Source organism: Asparagus officinalis, chromosome 6 (genome assembly GCF_001876935.1).
Source record: "Asparagus officinalis chromosome 6, Aspof.V1, whole genome shotgun sequence".
NCBI classification, from domain to species: domain Eukaryota; kingdom Viridiplantae; phylum Streptophyta; class Magnoliopsida; order Asparagales; family Asparagaceae; genus Asparagus; species Asparagus officinalis.
Window position 1 is genome coordinate 30584634 of NC_033799.1, and position 27047 is coordinate 30611680.

General features: G+C 36.5%; 1 long non-coding RNA gene across 6 annotated transcripts; it reads left to right on the top strand.

The window, feature by feature from the left end:
• On the top strand, positions 3679–7001 carry LOC109845605. Of its 6 annotated transcripts, XR_002248437.1 has the most exons (7): positions 3679–3991; positions 4078–4153; positions 4344–4428; positions 4522–4581; positions 4675–4785; positions 4866–5992; positions 6951–7001. It is a non-coding gene; the product is annotated as an uncharacterized LOC109845605 (long non-coding RNA). The 6 variants fall into 6 exon arrangements; XR_002248436.1 differs by having other exon boundaries at positions 4522–4785; XR_002248435.1 differs by having other exon boundaries at positions 4675–5992.

Consider the following 27047-nt stretch of genomic DNA (forward strand, 5'->3'; position numbering starts at 1 on the left):
CGAAAGTTAAAAGGGAAATTAAGAACTTTAACTAAAATTCTATAAAATAAATAGAATTTTATAGTTGAAGTCTAATTAAACCTATGAGTTTTATGCATGCAAAATAATGAGCTCATATTGCGGTGTAAACCCTCATGATAAAATTTTGGTGAAATACCCAAAATACCCCTCGTGTTCAAGGCTAAATTCTAGTCAAGGACACGCTAAAATACCCCTCGTGTTCAAGGCTAAATTCTAGTCAAGGACACGCTCGAATTGGATCATGATCATCGTGTTTGTTCACCTACATTCTAGTCAAGGACACGCTCGAATTGGATCATGATCATCGTGTTTGTTCACCTAACACCCCCAATATCCCACAATTTTGGCTAACTTTACAAATAAACACTTATGTAAAATTTAGCCAATTTTGCAAATAGACCCCTCCATAAATTTCGGTCTAGTTTCCACATACCCTTCTCAAAATTTTGGCCATAGATTTGTGATCTAAACTTTGGAAATTTCAGCCCTAAAATTTCAGCCCTTATTGCAAATAAACCCCTCTACAATATATGGTTGCTTTTTGCAATTAAACCCCTCAACAATGTTGATTCTTATGCATGAAAACACCTCTCAAAGTTTGGCCAAATAGGCATGAAATTTCAGTCCCAAATTTCAGTCCACTTTTGCACAAAAGCCCCTGAAATTTTGGCCATTGTGTTGTTTTTGCATAAAACCCCCCAAATCTTTGTACATACACACAATCCATCATCAAGATCCTTTCTTTTTCACAAAACCTAACTCATGAGAACAAAAAAACTATGATCTTGGCATTTAAATTCATGTCATACCCCCATTACAGGCATAAAATTGCATTCTTTCTTTAAAAAGGGGAGAGTTTTGAAGGAGAACTTACCCCAAATCAAGAAGCCTCCTTTGAGCTTGAAGATGAAGAAAAAAACATAGCCTTAAGGGGAAGGATATTTTCGGCCAAGAGAAGAGCACAAAAATCCGAATTTTAGGGTTTTAAAGGGGAGAGTTTTAATGGGTTTGGAGTTCTCAAAAGATAAGAACAATGGTGTTTGGATAAGAGGAGGAAGAAGATAGAGTTTAGGGGGAAAAGGACTCTCTTTTGAAAATTTGAAAGAGGGGGAAAGTGCATAGTACAAAAGAAAACAAAAGAAAGAAAAGAGAGAGGCCAGGGTCTCGATTTTTGAACCGAGACACCCTAGGGTGTCTCGGTCTTGGCTGAGACACCCAAGGGTGTCTCGGCCAAGGTTGAGACACCCACGGGTGTCTCAGCCCAGTTCGAGTTCCCGGATGCGCTTTTCAAGCCCGGATTTCGCCCGTCTTCGCCAGTTATTGGATGTTTTGACAAAATCAACACCAATCAACACCGGATGATTTGAAACCCTAGGGTCAACGCCGGTCAACGCGTAACCCTAGCTCAACGCCAGGCAACGCGTTGCGACCAAAAGTCAACGTATGGTGATTCGAAACCCTAGGGTCAATGCCGGTCAACGCGTAACCCTAGGTCAACGCCAGTCAACGCGTTGCGACCAAAAGTCAACGTACGACGTTCAAAACCTTAGGGTCAGCGCCGATCAACGCGTAACCCTAGGTCAACGCCAGTCAACGCGTTGTGATTAAAAGTTAACGTCGGGCGATTCAAAACCCTAAGGTCAACACCAGTCAACGCGTTGTGACCAAAAGTCAACGTATGGTGATTCGAAACCCTAGGGTCAATACCGGTCAACGCGTAACCCTAGGTCAACGCCAGTCAACACGTTGCGATCAAAAGTTAACGTCGGGCGATTCAAAACCCTAAGGTCAACGCTAATTAACGCGTAACCCTAGGTCAACGCCAGTCAACGTGTTGTGACCAAAAGCCAACGTATGGTGATTCGAAACCCTAGGGTCAACGCCGGTCAACGCGTAACCCTAGGTCAACGCCAGTCAATGCGTTGCGATCAAAAGTTAACGTCGGGCGATTCAAAACCCTAAGGTTAACGCCAGTCAATGCGTAACCCTAGGTCAACGCCAGTCAACACGTTACAACCAAAAGTCAACGTCGGGTGATCCAAAACCCTAAGGTCAATGCCGGTCAACGTGTAACCCTGGGTCAACGCCAGTCGACGCGTTGCAACCAAAAGTAAACGTCGGGCGATCCAAAACCCTAAGGTTAATGTCGGTCAACGTGTAACCCTAGGTCAACGCCAGTCAACATGTTACGATCAAGAGTCAACGTACGACGTTCAAAACCTTAGGGTCAACGTCGGTCAACGCGTAACCCTAGGTCAACGCTAGTCAACGCGTTGTGATGAAAAAGTCAACGTAAGACGATTTAAACCCTAAGGTTAACGCCGGTCAACGCGTAACCCTAGGTCAACGCCAATCAATGCGTTGCAATAAGAGAGTCGATGCGACGGAGAGGGTCAATTCAGTGACACGAGCCAAACCCAACTCACCGGTTGTAGACTCGAGACTCCGACGATGGCCAGGCGATAAACGCAGCGCCGGAAGGACTTCAGCTATTCGTCAAAGCATCAAATAGACTGAAAATCGAAGGAACCAAGAGTTGAAGCTAATTAAAGGTCCTTTACACCGATCGAAGGCTGGACCAATCACATCCAAAGTATTCCATCCTCTTCTATAAAAGAAACGAGTCTGGAACGCTTTGGAGGGGGTATCTGTAGGCATCAAAAATTGCCTATAGGTCTCCGTGAGCAGCTCAAAGCTAAGAGGAGATGAGGAACATCACTATCCAAGTCACAGAATCTTGATTGACGTCGATGAATGCTTGAAGTGAATTGACGAACTACGTAGAGTAACAAAATTTTAGAATAACGAAGACACGAACTGATCGGGAGTCCCGCGTCGCTTACAAAAGACAAAACGACACTCCTATCCTAGCTTAATCCATAATGATCTAATCATCAGAACTTATAGAGCTCCTTGTCGGCTTTCCAACGCACTTTGAATCACTCAAATCCGAGTTCGGACAAAGAAGTTACGGTAGAAACGGACAAATGTACAAAACGGAACGTCTTAGCCTGAGTTGAGACACCCCGAGGTGTCTCGGCACAAGCGAGACACCCCAAGGTGTCTCGGCCTCACTGAGACACCTGGGGTGTCTCCATGCCTAAAATTGGGCCGTTGTGCTGTTTCAACCACCCGAACTCCCCCGAGCCTATAAATACAAGCCTCAGGCCTTCATTTTTCTGAATCTGGAATTTTGGAGAAGGAGAATTGACGAAGCCCTGCAAGATTGAAGATTGATCAAGTTCTTCAACGCTAGAGAGAGAGATTCTTCAGATCTGCCCCACCCGCATCCGATCCTTAGGATTATCCCGTTGCGATAATCCTAAGAAGAGCAATTATCTCGCCGTTGCCGAGATAAGCGCTTCTGCTTCTAGATTCCTTCATGAATCGACGGAGTTCTGGATCTGATTTCGCCGTTGCCGAGATAAGCGCTTCTGCTTCTAGATTCCTTCATGAATCGACGGAGTTCTGGATCTGATTTGATTGTCAGGTAGTCCACGGATATCGACATCCCTGTCACCGGCTAAAGACCCACGCAAGCAAGAAACGATGAACGGAACTTGCGTTATTTTCGAGAAAGTTGTAATCTTTCATTTTCTTTTGTTAAAATTTGAATTCTTTGTAAACGATTGATATTATAATGAATTCAGCAATGAAGGTAACTTTTACCGAAAACATCCTCATCATCCACAAACCTTCTCTTCCTTAACAAATTGCACAAAGCATCGCTCTCCTTTCTCTCCAATTTCATCATCAGAATCAAAATTCTGTCTTTCTATTTCAAGAAACCTTGTGTTTACTCGAAAATGCACGATTCTTTTGATACTCAACCGAATCTTGTCCAATCGAGCCGCCACTCCTCTGGAAAATTTGCGCCTCCTGCGACGGCGGCGATGCAATCGGGGACTATATTCATGGTCGGAAACGGCGATGCTGGATTTTGGAACCCTAGCTCGGATTCATCGATCAAGTTAGACTCAAATTAGGCTTTGTTTGTTGCTAATTGTTGAGGTTTTGTGTTTTATTTGTTCGATTAAAGTGTTTATTGCTTGGTAGGCATCATTTGCAAAGGGAATCTGGTAGAAAAGCCAGAATTGAAGAGAATAATTTGTCGATGGATCCAGAGCTCACGGTAATTGTTATTAAAATTTTTGGCTTTTTTCAGTTAGTTGCAATTTTAATATCCTAATTTTGAATTTTTTTTTCAACACTCATTGAATTTGAAAATCGACAGAGCTTTAGGGTGTTAAGTGCAATTAACCCTTTTTTGGATACTGTTCTTGTTTGGGGTTGTTAATTTGTCTCTTCAAGTTATTGGATAGGAACTTCAAACGAGGTCACGGTTACAAGAAGAGGAAATTATGATGCTTCGTGAACAAATTGTTGATGCATGTGAATTGTGAACAAGTATGGATTTGACATGAACTCAGAATTTTCCACTTATATACATATAATTGGAGAATATTGGGCTTCAACTTCTTCTTTTGTTATTAATTCTAGGAGCTACAGCTTTTGAAGGAAAAACAGTTGTTAGAGAGGCGGCTATTTGATTTACGAATGGTTTGTGTGCTTTATCAAGAATATATCTTCTTATATTTTGATAATATTCCTTGTGTTCCTTCTGAATTGATGTGTGTTATTATACTCTTTAAGAAATAGGCACTTGATGAAAAACGGGAAGATGCCATAGAGGATGTTTTGAAGGACCTCAGCCACAAAAAAGTTTGTATCCAAAAAAACATGAGGCTGGCACATCATTTACAAGTATGTTATTTTGACAACAAACATTAGCAAAATACAGCCTATACATATGACCTAGGATTTCATGTGCCTCTTATCTATAGGTATGGGGATGAGAGAACCAAGGCAAGAGCAATGCTTTGTGACATATATCATCATGCTATCTTTGATGAGTTCTCAACTGCATGCGACCTTTTGTTGATGAGTCATTTGCAAGAAGAGATTCAACTCATGGACATATCCTCTTAGTTTCTATTTAACAGGGCAATGGCACAATTTAGTTTATGTGCCTTAAGGACCGGTCTTATTGCTAAAGCGCATGGGTGCCTGTCTAAACTTTATATAGGTGGTAGGGTGAAGAAGCAGCTTGCGCAAGGTGTATCTCATAATCGGTATCATAAAAAAACTCATGAGCAAGTATGTACCATATTTATTGCTAATTTTTTTCATCCATGCTAATATAACTGATTTATCATAACAAAGCCTCTTCCTTAGTAATGATCATTTGCATATCATTTTAAATCTATCATATTGCACTGAATGAGATTTCCTTTTTCCAATTAGATTGTCCACATATGGAAAAGTTTTTTGCTTATTGAGACCACATTAATTTCATGCATATTATGTTGTGCTGTGATGCAAATGTGTTGCTATGCAAACATGCTTGTGTTTGTACATTCTTGTCAGTTAATTGTCATTCCAAGTTATTATCTTACCATATTTGTTTGTGTGTCAACTCAACAAATTGTATTGACATGAAATAGTTAAAGTAGATATTCTACTTAAGGGGCATATGTGCCCTTTGATTTCTTATTCACACTATATTCACGGTAAAGTATGTGTGGATAGATATTATATAGCCATTTTAGGTTTGCTTATGAGATATATGTATTATCATATGCTATTTCTAATTCACTTTTCTGGTTTATTTTCTTTGATTGCTCGATTGATTATTTGAGCTTTGCCAAATGACCTGCTGGGATGTTACTGGGGACAATATATATTCATCTGGGTGGTTTCATTGATAATTTCCAAGCTGTTTGTTTCATAGATTTCTCCCGCTACAATGCAAATCACTATGGAGCTTAGAGTCATTAGGCAAGAGTAGCTGAACAAGTTCTATTTCATATTGAGGGCTCATAGGATTGTTCTTGAAGCGAATTTGTCGATTCAAGTTATTATGGAGAAGTTGCAGTCTTATAAAGCTCGGATTGTGCTTAATTTTTTTGAGGTATTTTTCTTGTTTCTTTATTTTAAATTTGATATTTAATGTTGGTTTTGTTGACAAGTTATAATCTTGTGGTTGATTTGGGATTGATTGTCATGCGAGAGAGATGGGTTTTTGTTGGAATTGGACTGTGTTTCAAAGAACAACATGCGCAAAAATACTGAGAAAGTAAAAACAATATGTGTAAAATATGGATGTAGCATAATTGAGAATGTTATTATGGTCTTGTGGATATACTCTTGAAGATAGGATATAAAATGAATGAATTTGTAGGAGATTAGAGGTTGCTTTTATCAGGATAAAATGAGAGAATCAACTGAAATGGTTTTATCTTGTATAACGGTGACAACTAAAGGCACCCAGTGAGGAGAACTGATATGATTATCGTCAATGGGCAAAAGAGGTTGCAGGTGGACTGAATTGAACTTGGTTGAAGTAATTAAGTAGGAAATGATTATAGCTTATTTAGCAGAGGATAAAGGCATAATAGAATTGAATGAAAGAAAAGAATAGATTCATGATGCTTGACCCCAAATCTGGGATAAAGGCTTTATTACTCTTGTTGTTGTATTATGTTTTGATTTTTTTCTTTAACCCTTTCTTTTTTTTTCTTTTTTTACAAGGTCTCATTTTGGTGTGCATTAGTTTTAGTTTAATATGAGATTCATGGGTTTGTTTATTTTTAATGTTGGGGAAACTGGTCTTTTGATTTGGGGGTATATTATGGTTTTTTTATGTTTTTTTTTTCATTTTTGTTTTGTGTTGATTTTATAGATAAGTTCTGATTTAATATGGTTTATGTAGTTTGTAAGTATACCATCCTTCTAATTCATGGAAGAAATTTGAATATAACTCTTCCTTTGGTTTATGTAGTTTGTAAGTATACCATCCTTCTAATTCATGGAAGAAATTTGAATATAACTCTTCCTTTGTTTTTATGATATTCTGCTATATTTTTTAGGGTTTTCAATATCAACTTGGTGATTTCCGATTGAGAGTTGGAAAGTGTGTTTTCTGCTATATTTTTTAGGGTTTTCAATATCAACTTGGTGATTTCCGATTGAGAGTTGGAAAGTGTGTTCCTTCTACCTCTGAAAGTTTGAGGGGAATCATGATGGAAGTATGTTTTGTATTTTGAATATTCGCATTCTTAAGTATATTTGTATCTCAGTAAACTTTACCTATTCTTTATGCTTCTATGGCTTTATTGTATAAAAATTATTATTAAATTACTAAACATCGCGACTGGAAAACATATTTTATGAAATGAGATCACTTGATAATATTTGCTTGAACACATATGTAGTTGAGTCAATATAACGACCTATAGGTTTACTATCAGGTTGTTATTTCACTTAGCATTGTAGAAATTTATACCTCATTTGTATGTGACCAGTTACTTGCCTGCATATTATGTTTAATGGAGTCTATTGTCAGTCCAAGATTTCTAAATGCCCATTTTGAGGGAAATACAACCATTTGGATGTCATATTTGATAATGCACAATTATAGATTCAAGTACAGTTCAAAAATATTCTTGTGAAATTGGTCATAGTTTATGTGAAATTCAGTCTCATTTTCTCATTTGATCTCAAAATTAGGAGTTAAGATTCTAAACGTGTAAATCCAATCGAATGGTAAATATCAGCATTATGAGAAATCAAACATCTCGACAATCAAACTACATAATTTGGACCTATTTCTTTAATGATCAACTACATGAATTTAAAGCACCTAAAGTTTCGGCTGCAATCGATCAGATAGGCTCTTCAGGGACTTTGTTTTATAAAACATTTTATAGGTACTACTGGTTTTATCAAATTGTTGGGGTATAATATATATCAATTTATCATTAAAGCATGCTAATAATATTCACAGTGTACTAGAGGTTTCATACAGAGAAAGCTGAGACATCGCATGGAAAGCCTTGTTGTGGTAAAGAGTCTCTTTTATCTACTTTCATTGCATGCTAAAGAATCACAAACACATTATATGGACATTTGACGCGAAAGTTTTACCTTCAACTTTTAAGTCCGATATCCATCAACATGGTTCTAGAGATCAAATATTCCTGGAATAAACAATACCTATTTTTAGTTATTGTCAATGACAAATGTGCAGTATATCCAATATTATCTTGAAATACAACATGATAGAGCACATCATTATGATATTATTTGATCATTTTCTTTTTGAACAAGTTACTTGCATTATGACGCTAACGTACATTCTTAACCCCAGGGGTTGCGAAATGCAATGGTAGGAAAACTCAAGATGCCAAGAAAGTCCCAAGTGAGAGATTGCCCTCACATATCATTAAAGTTATAAGAAAAAATAAGTAATAAGATAATAAATAAAACAAAGAAGTAAAAAATATTCATTTACTACTTGCTCCCTATCTATTCTTTATTAGAGCTTTGTCATGAACTTTAAATTAGTTCAAAATTTGTTATAATCATTGGTGAACATGTTTATTGGTATAATAGGTATTTTTATGGAAGGATAAGTTTATTTATGAATGAAAAGTTTTAATGGATAAGATCAAGTAAAAGCTCATTGCCCTTTAGGAAAATTGTGATTCCATTGTTTTAGTTGGGATACAAAAAACAAACTTGAGCTCGCCAATTCCACTTTTTCTAATTGGGATACAAAAACAGACTTGAGTACACTCATCCCACTTGATTAAAACATTTTAACTAATAAATAAATCAGACCGGGATTTCTACTTAATTAAAAAGAATGAAAGATATTGAACCTAAACATTTATTTGTTGGAAAGCAATATATTCTAATAATGTCCACTTAATTTGGGTGTAGGTAGTGGTTGTGTGAACAAGCTGAAGATATTTTCAAAGTCAATGACACTCAAAAGAAAGTATGCAACTCTGGTTAGCAATTCAATCCAGAGGATCCGCTCACCAATCAGAATAAAGGTCCAGCAAAAAATTCAAAAAAAAATCAAAGATACAAATGGGACTTTGAAAATCTATAAATTTAAAAGTTTAAAAAAAGTACCCTTAAAGTTTATTGACTTAAAAAAGAGTTCAAAGGCAAAGGTAATAAGTGATTTTCTTGTAGATCTTCAGCATAAAATAGGGCAGTTTAATGCAAATAATGCTAAAGATAGCAGATGATATTTAAAGGGAAGGACAAAGTTTAATGATTGTTTTGGAATTTATGTGGGATTTTGAAATTTTCATGTGTGAATATATGTACCCACACATTAGGTATTGCAAAGGCTTAGTCAAACTTCTGATGTCATGAGCTTGGATTTACATCCACATCACCAAACATTACTTTTACGTATATTCTTGTGATAATATTTGATTGATCGATCACGTTATAGATGCAACCGGTGTACTATCACCCAATCAATCACTAAATTTAATTTCATTGTTCAAATATTAAATTTTTAGCTTATGTCTATATGTTTGATCCATTGCTTACATTCAATAATTTAAGGCTAAATACCAATATTGGTATTTTAATTCTATCCTAATTTCCAACAAGGTATTTTAAAAAGGTAAATCTGCTTTAAGACATTTTAATTGATCCAACTAACCAATAAGGCATGGTTTCTCGTCGGCGGGCAACCGCTGCTAAAAATGAGTTTTGAGACATCACGTGCCATGCACGTGACGAGATCTTGTCGGAAATTTGCCCGCCGACGAGAAAACATGCCTTATTGATTAGTTAGATCAATTAAAATGTCTTAAAACGGGTTTGCCTATTTAAAATACCTTGTTGGAAATTAGGGTGGAATTAAAATACCAATATGGATATTTAGCCAATAATTTAATAACAAATATTTCCCTAAATAAAATTATAAATATATAATAAAAAATAAAAAATTTACCACGTACATTGCACATGCAATCCAACTAGTTTTATGGGAAAGAGGCACTTTATTTCTTATTGTTGTAAGTTGTTTTAGGAAAGCATGTGGTAAAATATGCTGAGGGATTATTTCTTAATAAAATTGGTCTACTACCATAAGAACAAGCTGTTGCTCTGCATTATTGTGGAAGTTATTGTAGAGAATCTAGTGTTGGCTCATAATAATGTGATCAGTGTGCCAATTATAACTAAGGGAGTTATCTCTACCTATCATTCATAAAAAAGAATATTTACTTCCTAAAGAAACGCAATATCACAGTCAACAAAGGAATATCGCATAAACAACATGACAATGTGAGTTAGTTCTCAGTGTGCCAATTATAACCGAAAGAATTGTCTCTACATGCCATTCATCAAGAATATAGAGCAAAACTTGTGTCAACTTAAGTGGATAGCAAAAAGTTATCCACTAAACTTTTTAGCCACTTATATTGCCTAGGGATCCTTGCATGATATGAAAATATTTTTTGTATTAATAAATGAGTGGATAGAAAGTTTAGTGGACATCAACTTAAGTTGATAGGAGTCTCACTCACTCACTCACTCACACACACACACTTCCTAAAGAAGCGTGATATCACAGTCAACAAAGGAATATCACAAAAACAACATGACAATATGAGTTAGTTGGATGAAGATGTCTATAAATATAAGTATTTAGTTCCTTTAGAACTTGCCATTAACCATGTCAAAGATGTCTAAACCTACCTTCTTTTTCAAAAAAATTCTGTCGAAAACATCTACAATACTACAAAATTATTTCACAACGAATTAAGTAGAAATTTCCAGTTTTGCTTGCTGGAATTTTTATTTTCTATTGTATCCTGAGAAGAAAATTTGTATTAACCCGAAACAACTTTGAATATCAAGTGGGGAAAATATTTCTTTAAGAAAAGTGTTTCACGCCTCAGAATTTTTATCTCCTTTATAATTTTTCTAACAATCTTAAAGAAATATTTCTGTAACAATGGAGTCGGAATCAATCAAGGTGATGGATCAAGACATGGTCAAATTGGACCGATTCGACGAGAATAATTTCTCCCGCTAGCAAGACAAGATGATGTTCCTTCTTACAGCATTGAAGATCTCCTACATCCTCGACCCCAAACTGCATGTAAAACCCTAAAAATTTGTGTTAATATAATTAACATATGATTAATCATAATAAGTGGATATTTATTGAGATAAATATGAATATATGGTGTATGATCATACTAACATATGTTTTGAGTATAAACAAGTTAGTTAAAGAGAAAGAAATGAGTCAAACATGCACAAAGGCCAAGAGTGAAAATCTGGGAAAAATAACCAGTTGAGAGTTTCTATATTTTAGACACTGATACTATTAGAATTTGGAAAAACAAAAAAGATCAAAGTTGTAGGTCTCTTCAATATCTATCCAACAAGTCCTAGATCACCTCATTTTGAGGTCAGAAAAGAAAGTTACAGTTAGAATACCAAAAGAGTATTTTCCTAGTCAGATCAGTTTCCTGGTTCGAGTTGGTTTCGGGTATTTTCAGGCTCACACCCGTTTTTCTACTATATATAACATGTATTCACAAAATTTTTAGTACTATTTTAGTATTTTAAAACCCTAGTAGCCACCAAACTTCCCCATAAACCCTATTTTGATTTTTGAGTAAGATTCAAAGGTTTTGGAGCGGGATTTTGGTTTGTTTTTAGCTTTTGGCTCAGGGATCTACGTTGGCATTGCATCTTGCACATTTTTCAACATGTCTCAGGTGAGTTTCATCTTTGCTAATCCCTCTCCTAGTTTTTAAAATATTTTTGAAAAGTTTTTAATGAGTTTTATAGAACCTAATCAATTAACTTGTGTATAAAAATTAGATCTTTTGTATTAGATGTATAAAGACTAGGTCTTTTCATGTTAAAGAGATTAACCACGCATTTTACAGAAGTATTTTAAGATCTAAAAATGATTTAAAATGTTATTTATCTGAATTTAGATGTCTTATTCTTCGTTTTAAAGTTTCGTGCATGATTGAAGGTTTAAATACGATTTCTTATGCAAATGATCATGCTTGTTATATTCTACAGAAAAACTACAACACATCTATACTGTTTAACTAGAAATTTAAAATAACAAATGAAATCCAAATTGAACCAAACTAATGCCAATTGAAGGATATGTGAATTTAGATTTCAAAACAAAAAATCATTCCTAAAGATAGTTTTCCTAAAGAAAGATATGCTCAATTTACTGATAATACGTTCTGCAGAAAAATTGCTATACATATATAACGTTTAACTAGAAATTAGAGATATCATATGAACTCCAAAATGAACCAAACCAGTACCAAATGATAGCTATGTGAATTTAGTTTCAAAAATGAGAAACTATTCTTAAAAAGAGTTTGTCTAGAGAAAGATATGCTCAATTTACTAACGATATATTCTGCAGAAAACTATAAATGTGCTGATTTGAAATAATTGATATATAACATGAAAGTTTCTTGGGTTTCACTGTTATTTGTTATTTTCAAGAGAGTATCTCGATCTTGTACTGTTATATTATAATGATTAAGAGTTGATTAATACCTGGGATTATGGCAAACTCCAGATATGGACACGCATACCGAGTTATGTGCACGTACACTCGGTTCATGTGATTATTTATTTGATGTACAATGTTGGGATAGTTGATACATGTGAGTTAGTTAACATATGAAAAGAGTCATTTCATGTATCCGGAATAGGAAGATAAAATCTATTTCTGTAGGACAATTGAGTAAGAGTATTACAAAAGTATCGTCATTTTATATATCTGGAATAGGGAGATAAAACATATTTCCACAGGACAATTGGGTAAGAGTATTACAAAAGTATCGTCATTTCATATATCCAGAATAGGGAGACAAAACCTATTTCCGTAGGACGATTGAGTAAGAGTATTATAAAAGTGTCGTTATTTTATGTGTCCGTAATAGGGAGATAAAACCTATTATCGCAAAGTGATTGAGTAAGATTATTACAAGAGTATCGCTATTGCACAAGGAGATGCACACATGTAAGTAATATCAATTGTAGTTTGGCTTTCATATTGGATTCTCGCGAGTAGGGTACTTTCTTTGAGATCATGGCTTACATGATATGGTTTATGGTTAAATTTTGTTTTGGATGAGATTCCCCTTACATTAGAGCTGTCTACTCGAGTGTAGTTTTGAGACGAGATATTTATTCTACATGTTTGAGGTTTGGGAATGTTTTTTTTTTGTTTGTTGTTTTTCATTCATAAAGTTTGGAGTTGGTATTTAGGAAGTCACAATTTGAGACATGGCATATACATGAGGGTTTCCTTGTTTGGATTATTTCGCTCGACGTACTAATTCTCGTGTTGTGGATTTCTAAATACTAATCTCTAGTTAGAGTTATATGAATGATTTCATACTTATAAAATACCAGTTGAGAGTTTTTATATTTTACATACCGATACAGTTAGAATTTAGAAAAATATAAAAGACCAAAGTTGTAGGTCTCTTCAATATCTATCCAACCAGTCTTATATCACCTTATTCTAAGGTTAGATTAGAAAGTTACATTCAAAATACCGAAGGGGAATTTCCTAGTCAGATTAGTTTCCTGGTTCGAGTTGGTTTCGGGTATTTTTAGGCCCATACCCGTTTTTCTACTATATATAACATGTATTCATGAAATTTTTAGTACTATTTCAGTATTTTAAAACCCTAGTAGCCACCAAACTTCTCCACAAACCCTATTTTGATTTTTGAATAAGATTCAAAGGTTTTGGAGCGGGATTTCGGTTTGTTTTTGGCTTTTGGCTTAGGGATCTACGTTGGTATTGCATCTTGCACGTTTTTCAACATGTCTCAGGTAAGTTTCATCTCTGCTATTCCCTCTCCTAGTTTTTAAAATATTTTTAAAGAGTTTCTAATGAGTTTTATAGAGCCTAATCAATTAATTTGTGTATAAAAATCAGATCTTTTGTATTAGATGTATAAAGACTAGGTTTTTTCATGTTAAAGAGATTAAGCATGCATTTTACAGAAGTATTTTAAGATCTAAAAATGATTTAAAATGGTTTTTATCTAAATTTAGATGTTTTATTTTTCATTTTAAAGTTCTGTGCATGATTGAATGTTTAAATATGATTTTCTATGCAAATAATCATGCTTGTTATGTTCTGCAGAAAAACTACTGCACATATATACTGTTTAACTAGAAATTTGAAATAACAAATAAAATCCAAATTAAACCAAACTAATGCCAATTGAAAGATATGTGAATCTAGATTTTAAAACAGAAAACCATTCCTAAAGATAGTTTTCCTAGAGAAAGATATACTCAATTTACTAATGATATATTCTGTAGAAAAACTGTTGTACATATATAACGTTTAACTAGAAATTAGATATATCATATGAACTCCAAACTGAACCAAACTAGGGTCAAATGATAGCTATGTGAATCTAGTTTCCAAAATAAAGTACTATTCTTAAAAAGAGTTTGTCTAGAGAAAGATATACTTAATTTATTAATGATATGTTCTGCAAAAAACTACAAATGTGCTGATTTGAAATAGTTGATATATAACGTGAAAGTTTCTTGAGTTTCGCTATTGTTTCTTATTTTTAAGAGAGTTTCTCGATCTTGTACTATTATATTATAATGATTAAGAGTTGTTTAATACCTGGGATGATGGTGAACACCAAATATGGACACGCACACCGAGTTATGTGTACGTACACTCAGTTCAAGTGATTGTTTATTTGATGTACAATGTTGGGGTAGTTGATACATGTGAGTTAGTTAACATATGAAAAAAAGTTATTTCATATATCCAGAATAGGGAGATAAAACCTATTTTTACAGGACGATTGAGTAAGAGTGTTACAAAAGTATCGTCGTTTCATGTATCCGGAATAAGGAGATAAAACTTATTTCCACAGGACGATTAAGTAAGAGTATTATAAAAGTATCGTCATTTCATGTATCCGGAATAGGGAGATAAAACCTATTTTCGCAGGACGATTGAGTAAGAATATTACAAATGTATCGACATTTCATGTGTCCGGAATAGGAAGATAAAACATATTGTCACAGAGCGATTGAGTAAGATTATTACAAGAGTATCGCTATTGCACAAGGAGATGCACACATATAAGTAATATCAGTTGTAGTTTGGCTTTTATATTGGATTCCCGTGAGTAGGGTACTTTCTTTGAGATCGTGGCTTACATGATATGGTTTATGGTTAATTTTTGTTTTGGATGAGATTCCCCTTACATTAGAGCTGTCTGCTCGAGTGTAGTTTTGAGACGAGATATTTATTTTACATGTTTGAGGTTTGGGAATGTTTTCTTTTTTTTTTTGCTGTTTTTCATTCATAGAGTTTGGAGTTGGTATTTAGGAAGTCACAATTTGAGACATAGTATATACATGAGGGTTTACTTGTTTGGATTATTTTGCTCGACATACTAATTCTCGTGTTGTGGATTTCTAAATACTAATCTCCAGTTAGAGTTATATGAATGATTTCATACTTATATGTACTGACTCTATTTTTCTTACATACTCCTACCCCTTCCTTTTAGGAGTGGTGGAGATGATCTCGCTAGCGCTTTAACCCTCGTTGTTTTTCCTCTATTTCAGACAGCGAGTCTGACGCACGGAGAGTCGTAGGTTGATGGGATTACATCTTAGATTCCATCTAGATATTATTATATTTGTAGTTATTTCAGAATTCCACATTTAGTTGTTTATTTTTCAGACTCTAGATTTGTATTTTATTTTGTAGAGACGGAATGCCATATTGAGATTTTATTTGACTCATTGTACTTGAGATTTATTTCAGACTCAGAGATATTTCTATTCTATTTTAGTTGGGCTCACTGATGATTACTCTCCTATTATTTCTATGTACACCGGGTTTGTTCTATCTTTATTATTTGTCTGTCGGTACTTTTACTTATTTATTGTTTTCACTAGAGAGATAGTGACTGTGATGATAAAACATGTCGTAGCATGATGTTTGGTGCTTGGCAGGTTTGACAATCCGGGTTTCACCTTGGACTGTAGCCTTGTGTGAACCCTGGGGCGGCACACTGCAGCCTATAGAAGATCCAAGACCAAGTGCAGAAGGGAAACAACTTACTGAGGAGGAAATAGAAGAAATCAAAAAGCAAAAGGCGAAACGGGAGGAAGATGAAGTGTTGTACCGTGGCCACATTCTGAACACACTTTCAGACCGGCTATATGATCTTTTCACTAGGATAAAGTTAGCAAGGAAAATTTGCAACGCACTGGAATTTAAATACAAAGCCGAGGAGGAAGGTACAAACAAGTATCTAATTGCAAAATATCTAGAATATAAAATGATTGATGACAAGTCTGTCCTAGAGAAAGTTCGTGAATTGGAGGTTCTTATTAATAAGATTCATTCTCTCAAAATAGTTCTTCTAGAGTCTTTTCAAGTTGCTATAATTATTGCAAAACTATCCTCAACTTGGAAAGATTACTCGAAGAAACTAATGCATAAAACTAAGGACATCTCTTTGGAACAACTCCAGAAGTATATTCGAATTGAAGAGGAGTCACACTTACATAATTCAAAAAATTCTATTCAAAGTGATTCTAAGGTCCACATAGTGGAAAAGAATGAATCTTCAGTAAAAAATGGGAATGTTCAATTAAAGAAAAGTGGACAACACTTTAAAAGGAAGAATTTCTAGAAGAAAAAAGGGTCCTGTTTTATTTACCATAAGCCTGGACATTTTACTAAAGAATTCTCCATAGAAAAAAATAATTATGTAAAATCAATGGCTTCTTCAAATATGATAGAAGAGAATCTAGTCTCTATGATTTCTGAAATCAATATGACTTCTGTTAAGTCTGGATGGTGGCTTGATTCGGGTGCAACAATTCACGTCTACAAGGATAAATCCATGTTTAAAGGATTTGAAGAAAATTCAGAAATTACAGAAGTACAAATGGAGAACAATGCTTGTGCAAAGGTTGCTGGAAAAGGGGTTGTTGATATAGATTTTACTTGTGGAAAGAAATTGACTCGTATAAATGTTCTGTATGTACCCGAAATTAGAAAGAATTTAGTTTTTGTTGATCTTCTTTGTAAGAAAGGGTTTCGGGTTGCTTTTGAGTCAAACAATATAATCCTGTCTAAGAGCGGGATGTTTGTGGGAAAAGGCTACTCTTGTGATGGAATGTATCAACTCAGTATTAATAATAAAGTTATGTCTTTTGTTTATGTTGTTGAGTCTTCTTATTTATGGCATGATCGTTTAGCACATTTAAATTTTTACTATTTGAAAAATATGAGAAAGTTAGACTTCATTAACTTTAATGGTGAACTTGATAAATGTGAAATTTTTGCTAAGTCTAAATTAACAACGAAATCTTTTCCAAGTGTTTCTTGCAAAGATTCTAAAGTTTTAGATTTAATACATTCTGATATATGTGAATTAAATGGTATGCTAACTAGAGGAGGAAAACGAAACATTATTACTTTTGTTGATGATTGCAGTAGATATGTGTATATTTATCTTTTAAGAACAAAAGATGAAGCTTTTGACATGTTTAAAAAGTACAAAAAAGAAGTTGAAAATCAACTTGAAAAGAAAATTAAAGTGTTACGTTCGGATAGAGGTGGTGAATATTTTCCTGATAGTTTTAATATTTTTTATGAAGAAGATGACATTATTCATCAATGCACAGCACCTTATACTCCCCATAGAATGGTTTAGCCGAAAGAATTTACAAGAAATGATAAATTATATGCTTAATAATGTTAAGTTACCTTTAAATTTATAGGGAGAAGCACTATACACAACATGTCATATACATAATAGGATTATGTCAACTTAAGTGGACACCAAGCCTTTGTCCACCAAAGTTTTTATCCAGTCATTTATATATATAAAAAGACTCTTCATATCATGCAAGGATCCCTAGGCAATATGAATAGATAAAAACTTTGGTGGACCATTCACTTATTAAAATTGTTCTCTCTCTCTCTCTCTCTCTATATATATATATATATAATATATATATATAAAGATCCTCTAAAATCGTTGCTACTTCTCTAGGGCTGACACTAGTACAAAATTGGCCTGCCCAAACGGTTGGAACGTTTGGGAAAACCCCCTCCCAACAGGTTATAACCGTTTGACGACAGAAAAAACACCCGTTTGGGTAAAGCCATTGGGGATAACTTTTCCCCAACGGTAGCCCAAACGGGTACAACCGTTTGGAACTAGTCCCAAACGGTTGAACCGTTTGGAACTTGTCCCAAACGGGTACACCCGTTTGGACCGCGATAATTGCCAAACGGTTTCAACCGTTTGCAATATAACGCTGTCCAAATGGGTACACCCGTTTGGACCTCAGTATATGCCAAACGGTTGAAACGCGTTTGGCATATATGCTGTCCCAAACGAGTGTACCCGTTTGGGAAAATATTTGGCCAAACGTTTTAACCGTTTGGCCTATTAATTTTAATTTTTTTTTTCCATTTCAGCTATTTTATTATTTACCTGTTTACATTTAATATACACATTTTACACAATGAATTAAAAACATATACATACACAAAAATATCTCAAGCGATGCTAAATATTCAATATTATATATATAAATACACAATAATTACTCAATATGCAATATTAGAGATAAATGCACAATAATTACTCATATTTTCACAATGAAAAGCATCCAATATTATATATTTGTCTCTAATATCCAAAATGTCTCATACATCCAAATATAAGATAGGAATAGTCTAATTCATCCAATCAATGAACAGAAGAAATTCCTCGAAGAATATCCTCTTGGGACAAGCCCGAACGCCTTAAGTCTGCAAATATCCTAGCAATATTCTCATTGTGACAAACCTTGAGCACTGGAAGTAGAAGTGTTTGCAGTCGAAGCAGGACGAGCAGAATGAGTATACTCGGTGCGCTGATGAATTGGAGCCGGTCGCGTAAAAGCTGATGGATCACTACGAGTGGAGCAGAACGAGCGCCCTGAGAATTAACCTATAAAATAGTAGCAATGTATGAGTGTATAATTGTCTGAGTGTTAAGTCTATGGCGATATTTACGTGATAAGATGTATGCATATTTGTGCCAATGTACGTGTATGCGAGAGTGTGTATGTACCATATGTTTAGTAATCAAATGCATCTGAGACCTAAATTCCTCCTAAGCTCCTCCTAGACTCCTCCCTGAGACTATCCATCTCAGCTACCCGAGCTCTAAGATCAGCCACCTCGCGACGTAGTTCCTGATTAGAAGTGTCGATTTCCGGTATGGAGGACGTCCTCAAGTAAGTCCGAGTGCACCAATGCCATGCCTCTTTCATAACCGCCGTGATGCCCTCCGTGCAGGGAATCTACCATCTGGGTGAAACAAAGTGCATCGTCCTCTGTGGCTGAATCGACCCCTGATAAGGTGGCCTCCTGGATGACTCGATTCTACACAATATAAAGTAGTCAACTGTAAGTCGACAATGCAAAAAGTAGATATATTTAAGAAACAAATAAAAACAAATAAAAGTAAGATTAAGCATAAAACAAATTCTATCTTTGATATGGATTATTGCAATGAAGTCTGGATGATTTAACTAAAGGTATGATACAGAAATAAAATCAAATTGCATATATGTGACTGTATCTGCTGCAGATACACAGCAGTGTGTATCTGCTGCAGATACACAGCAGTGTATCTGCAGATGACACGCAGGTATCTGCAGATACCAGCAGATACACACTGCTGTGTATCTGCAGTGTGTATCTGCTGCAGATACACAGCAGTGTATGCTGCAGATACACTGCCTGTGTATCTGCAGCAGATACACTGCTGTGTATCTGCTGCAGATACACTGCTGTGTATCTGCTGCAGATACAACAGCAGTGTGTATCTGCAGATACACACAGCAGAGTTGGCTTATATTACCTATTGATTAGTAGTTTGATGTGCATCTTATTGTTTAGCAACAGCTGTGCTGTGAAATCTCAGAGAGTGTTACTGCACTTGTGACAGAACTAGTACTGTGATCTCAAGTTTCTTGTCAATTCACTTCTCGCGCACCAGCTATGGTTTTTAACCAACAAGCTCATGAATTTATTCCTCAGGTGCTGATCAAAGGTGATACGTGATATACAAACAGAGAAGAAATATTTCAGGCATGTAGCTATGTTGCTCAGAGATGGCCTCTCCGCAGGTAAACAAAAGCATATATTCTCTCTGAACTTTCAGCATCCATATGTTTATGGTGTGTTGATTTTTGAAGCGATGGCCACATTTGTCGGTCAAGTATCGGTTTTGTCCCTAATTGCAATATTCGGGCCTGCAACCACAGGCCATGTTATAATGATATCTCTGTCACTTCTAAACATGTACGTGTATTTGCAAACTGTTTTAGTTTGTTTATTGGTGATATATATTGTTCTCAGTATAACCACAGCGAGGAAAGCAGTAACGCTCTACTATCATATTTGATATTTACCAAGCCTTTGACGGGCAGCATGGAACGGGACTCTTGCTTATTGCCATGGGAATTACTCTCAAGCTTCTACCAGAAAAATGATTCAAGTTCTCGGAAGGCAAAAATTCAGCAGCAGCAGAAACAACACAACTGTGTATCTGCTGCAATTAGAAAAGAACAATTACTCGTGTGTCCCATTAGATGTGCACAATTAGAATAGATATATGTGAATGAAAAATGCATGCAGCATATAGCGATATATTTAGAACGTACGTAGCACACCCACCAAATAAATGGTCCAATAGTTTGTAAATATTTAGAACACATCCAGAAACATTATGTGACGAAGAGCATGTGGAACCAGCACATAATTCTAGGGACAAAAATCAAGAACTTTGGGCGTAGTAAATCATATTTTCATCTAGAAGACTTACACAATACTCTTAGTGTTGTTGTCCGGGTATGTATACTCTCCAGTGATCTTATCTACTGATACGAGTGGGTAACCCAAATATAGTTTCAACATTGTAGGTGTGCCACCATCCTCAATGATTGACATTTCTACAATTCACCAAAAATATAGGTGATAATCGATAAAACATTAAGAATTATAAAATACGAATTTTAAATAGCATTAAGAAGCAAATTTACCAATCGAACATAGCCCCGACTCATGTTCCTCGAGCCACCTGTATAAGTTGCTCGGACCATGCAAATTTGACGCCCGATTCTGCGCATTACGTCTTGCCTCTTCCTGCATGTTATTATCATATTTAGATTTGTAATCAAACAAAGGCAAAATTATAATTACCTAATAAACATTTGATTTTAGTTTAAAATATACACCTTCTTGTCCTCTGAATCAATAATAAACCGCACAAAATTATCCCATGAGTCTCTATCAATCCAAAGAAACGCTGGAGTAGTCCAAAGAGCCCTCTTTCTTCTTCGGGAGTATTTTCCACACCTCAAAACACTCTTGTTTTACCTGAACCATATTATACCGGACCCTCTCTTGCAACTGAGACTTCATTCCGATAAACAATATTACGGTTGAGAGGCTGATTAGGATCCAGAGGGAGAAACTCATAATTCTTCTGAATATTCAATAAATGAATCACATGCTTAAAATAGATTGTACCTATTGATAACAAATTAATCGGATAAATCAAAATAAAATATATTTATACCTGACATCTTATAAAGAAATCATCAAATGACCTATTATGTTCATCGCCTCCATTCTAAAATGAAGGATATTTGCAGTACACACGGGCTCTCCACCCCACATACTTTCCCCATTTCTCAGGCATACTCACCAATGGGGCGGCCCTATTATTGAGATACAGAGGCCATGCCTTCTCTCCCTTTTCAAACATCAGGTTGCAGGTTATGTCTAGTATTGGAGGCTCGAGTTGGCGAACAGAGGATTGTGACTGCACTGTATGTGATGAGACAAATAAGATATTAGATAATATTAAGAATAATAAATATATAAATTAAAAATGATATATTTATACAAACGACTACCTCCATCTCCCTGTCGCTCTGCACGTCTCAGAGCACAGATTAGGACAAGATTAAAAGAGTGTTTTGGAACACATGCCGGTGCAAGATGTAGATGCAGCTAGACAATAAAAATTATTTATGTAAGTTCAAACTGCATGTTCTGAGCTCGCAGCTGAAGTAATTACGAAAAACAAACACTGAAATATATTGCAAGCATGAATATCCATGTTAACGGAATAAGCACCACTAGCGAAGCATAACATCTGATACACAACACTAAGAGAATATTTTTACCTGCTTTAGACATAAATTTATGGTTTTTTTTGCGATATGCTAAATATTTCAATACATTACAGTGTAATATAAATTCAGCCAGATTTCCTTGGTCCTTTTAATTCTCTGTACGGTATTGTATCGAGTAGGAAGTAGGCCAATAAACACAAATATGGGTCATTATTGATCCATATACCCCTCTGCAGTGTCAACATCTAAAGACATGTCTACTGATCCGCACCAACAAGCATGAAAAGAGGAAAAAAGAGTCAACTATTTGAATAACTGGTCATTCTTATACGTTTTAATGTGATCTTCCCTCTAAATAGTGTCATCCGAGTCAGGCTCTCTTCCTTAAAGGTGCATGGAGGCAATGATGCATTTCTTTGTCAGTGAAATGAGTCCATCTAATATTCTTGCTTCAGCTCTATTAGGTTTGTAGTTTGCATAGAAAGCACCCTGATGTTAGCAATGGGAGCTACAAGAGTCCTTGCATGTTTCCTGTCATATGTATGGATGCAATGGTTGAACATCTGATATAGTGGATGATGCAGGTTGATTGTTGTTTTCAATTCGATTAGTGTCTAGGTTGTTGTATTTTCGTCTCTCATTTTTGTTGGTGGATTTCTTGATTTTCTGCAAATATTACCTTTCAAAGTTTTATGATAGGGAGCAGCATCTTCAACTGAAATTAGAGGCTTAATGGTACAGCAAGTAGTGTGTGAATCTTCAGAAGTTTGCTTTTATGTTGTGATGGATGTCGTTGACAATGCCAGCTATCTGTAGTAGTCTACGCGATTTGCTCCGTGATGGAACTCCAGACATATTCGTCAAGCCCTATAAAGAATTAATGTCGTGGAATGATTCGAGCCATTCCACGACTGCCAACTCTATCTCTTGGTGCCGTAGCTTCAAGTTACTGTTGCTACTGCTCTGTCTACAGATGCAGCAATCTTTGTCTACTAATCTACCTCATGTTCATGCTGTCTTCTCTCTAGATCTAGTTTCTACTGTCTGGCTGATTATGTTGCTGCATTTTTTTGGGGTTTATCTATCTGGTTATCTAACTTCAATGGCTTCCTCTGATAGTGTAAACACAAAGCTTTCTACTAATACCTCTCCATGTTGGAGAACTTGGCTATGTTGATGTCATCAGAGATGATAGAAGTATCCTTTAAAGGTATTTCGATCAATATCTCCAAAGACTCATGGGCTACCCTCATCGCCGCCTTCCCCAACCTAGAAGATGCCCCCTCCCTCCCCTACAAAGGAGACCGAGCCATTCAGATTAGCTCTTCGGACTCAATGGATCTAGCCTCTTCATCCGATCCCCCTCCAGGCTTCGAGATCGCAAATAGCAAGGCCAAGAGGCTCAAAAAGAAAGCCGCTAGCAGTATTCATATGTCTCTGCCTTTCAGAAAGCATCTCTCCAAGGCGAAGAAGGGTAAGTATTCAGGTACTTCTAAACCCAAATCATCAACCTCTATCTCCACTCCCCCTTTTCATTCCTGTGAGTTGGAGAAATTGGAAGAAATATCTGTGAACTGTGGCATCCAAGAGCCTATAGACCCTCTAGGGTTGTTAGACATCCACAATTCGATGTCCGGAGTAGCCCCTCACGTATGAGTCTTCCTTTTCTCTCAAGTTGCTCAATGTCTGTTTCCATGCATATCGGTTCCTGGAATGTTAGAGGGTTAAACAACCCTTCCAAACGTAGGTTGGTCAGGGAGTGTATTTCCCTAGCCAAAATCAACCTTGTCGGTCTGCAAGAATCTAAACTGTCTTCTCCCAGTCCCCTCCTTCTCAAATCCCTGGGGGGGGGGGGAATATTTCCTCTTGGATTTCTCTTGACGCCCATAACTCCAGGGGAGGTGTCCTCTTGGGATGGGACGATGACCTTTTCTCCTGCTCTTCCTCATCCTCTGATATATTCTCTGTATCGGCCACCCTCACCCATAAACCATCAAATTGGAGTTTTGTAGCCACCTCCATTTATGCCCCATGCGATTCGTCTGAGAGTGAGGTATGTTGGTGGGAACTAGAAAGAATTAGAGACTCTCATGTCCTCCCATGGGTGGTTTTTGGAGATTTTAACATGACTCTTAGCATTGATGAAAGAAGTGGTCGCTCCAGTTCCATCAGAGATATGAATATTTTCCAAAATCTCATTGACTCTGTTCTTCTTTCAGATCTACCACTTAGCGGTAGAAAATTCACTTGGTCTAATCATAGATCCTCCCCATCGCTTGCCAGGTTGGATAGATTTTTAATCTCCATGGATTTTGAATCCAAATTCCCCTTGATGGTGCAGTTTGCTTTCCCATCTCCGTGCTCAGACCATTGCCCAATTGTGCTGGATACTAACTCATCCTCCTTTCAGCCTTCCCCCTTCAGATTCGAAAAGATGTGGCTCTCTTTACCATCTTTCCCAACCTTCGTAGAATCTACCTGGAAATCTTTTTCTTTGAAGAATGATACCCTGATACCTCTTCTTTTCAAACTCAAACTTATCAAAAAAGAATCAAATGATGGAGGAAAAACTGTCTTGGCTCCTTATCCCAGTCCATTTCTAACCTTTCATCTCACATTCACTCTCTCAACATTAGTGAAGAGTCTATAAGTTTATCCCCTCAAGAACTCCAGCTCAGATCAGCCCTGCAAGATCAGCTTCTAGCTCTTGCCAAAGCTGATGAAATCAAATGGAAGCAAAGATCCCGCATCCAATGGTTAAAAGAAGGAGATAACAACTCTGCCTTCTTCCATAAAGTAGCTTCTTATCACCATAGAAAAAACTATATTCCCCACCTCCTTATCAACAACTCCATTATCTCTTCAGTCAGTGATATCAAACAAACCTTTTTCTCCTTCTTCTCAAACCTGTTTGACCAACCCCCTGCATCCAAACTTCTGCCTAACTGGGGTCTTCTTTACCCCAATGACAACCATGATCTTTCTCCTCTAGACCTCCCCTTCTCCCCCCAAGAAATCTCAGAGGCTGTTTTCGACTTACACCCCGATAAATCTCCGGGGCCTGATGGGTTTCCTATTCTCTTCTTTCAGAGATTTTGGCCTGGTGTTCAAGCTGATGTTATTGAATTCATTCAGGGCCTTCACTCCCATCCCCATCTTTTACAAAATATCAACTACTCACACATCTGTCTTATTCCCAAATCAGATGGAGCTTTCTCTCCCAAGGATTTTCGCCCCATTAGTCTCATTAACAGTTCCTGCAAGATATTCTCCAAAATCTTGGCTAATAGACTTAGAAAAGCTCTCCACCTTCTTATTGACAACTCTCAATCAGCTTTTCAATCTGGGAAATCATCTCTTGACTCTTTTCTTCTTGGTCATGAAATGATCAACTTCTGCTCTTCAGGGAAGAAAGAGATATGTGCCTATAAGGTTGACTTCTATAAGGCATTCGACTGTGTTAACTGGTCATTCCTTCTCTCTCTCCTCAAAGCCAGGGGTTTCGGCCCTAAATGGTGCCTCTGGATCCATCACATTCTGTCATCCTCTAAATCAGCCGTCATAGTGAACGGTTCCCCTACCAAATTCTTCCGATGTTATAAGGGCCTCAAACAAGGTGACCCTTTATCTCCCTTGCTCTTCCTACTGGTGGCAGATGTTCTCAGCAAAATGTTGAACTGCAGTGCTGCAGCGGGAGACTTATCTGACTTGAATTTGAAAGGGCAACTTAACTCCATTAGGACTATTCAGTTTGCGGACGATACCATCATCTTATCCAGGGCCTCCCGCTCTGATATAGCCACTCTCAACACTATTCTTACTATTTTTGCTAACATATCAGGCCTCAGAGTTAATACCCTCAAATCCAATCTCTTTTACCTCGGTAAATCTCCCCATAAAGGTAAGATGCTAGCTGAGATCCTCAGTTGCTCTGTTGGCTCTCTCCCTTTTTCATACTTGGGCCTTCCTCTCAAAAGAGGATCACTCTCCAAAAAAGAGTGGCAATCTCTTCTAGAATCTTTTAAAAAGAAACTCTCGTTATGGAAGAACAAGTCTCTCTCTATCGGTGGAAGACTAACTCTTCTCAATTCAGTTTTATCTTCTCTCTCCCTCTACTATATGTCCTTCTTCAAGTTGCCGAAATGGTTAATCAAGGCTATAGACAGAATCAGAAGAAATTTCCTTTGGAACGGTAGCCAATCTCATTCGAACATCAAATGCCTTATCAAATGGGGAAAAGTCTGTAAATCCAAGGCTGAAGGAGGTCTTGGGGTTATAGACACTGAAATCTTCAACATAGCTCTCCTCTCTAAATGGTTATGGAGAATTTTTGACAGAAATTCTTTAATAAGCAAAGTGTTCTTCTCTGTCTACTCTAAAGATGATTCTAACCCTTTTGCTCATCCACCTAAGTGCTCGGCGTCAAGGTTCTGCAAATATCTATCCTCCATCAAATCCACCTTCTTCAACCTGATTAAGTGGAACATCGGGGACGGCAAAGCTGGTAGTTTCTGGCATGATAAATGGATTGCGCAAAACTCCCTCTGCAGTCTATTTCCAAAAGCATATCATCTTGCCCTTACTCAGAACTGCAGCATCAGATCTCAAGGCAGATATCTAAACAACGTCTGGATTTGGCATCCTCTTATCAGAAGAGGAATTTCTCCATCAGAAAGGTTAGAAAAGCATCACCTTCTTACCCTTCTAGCATCCTCCAACCTCAGTATCTCCCCAACTCCAGATAAGCTCTGGTGGCCACACAATCCTTCGGGAATTTACTCAGTTAAGTCCCTCTATTCCTTCGTCAACTCTGGAGGTATTAAATCTAAATTTCTTAGTATGATCTGGAAAACTTCTATTCCTATCAAGGTCAAAGTTCTTTACTGGATCATCTCAAACAAGAAGTTGAACACCAAGGCAAACTTGATCAT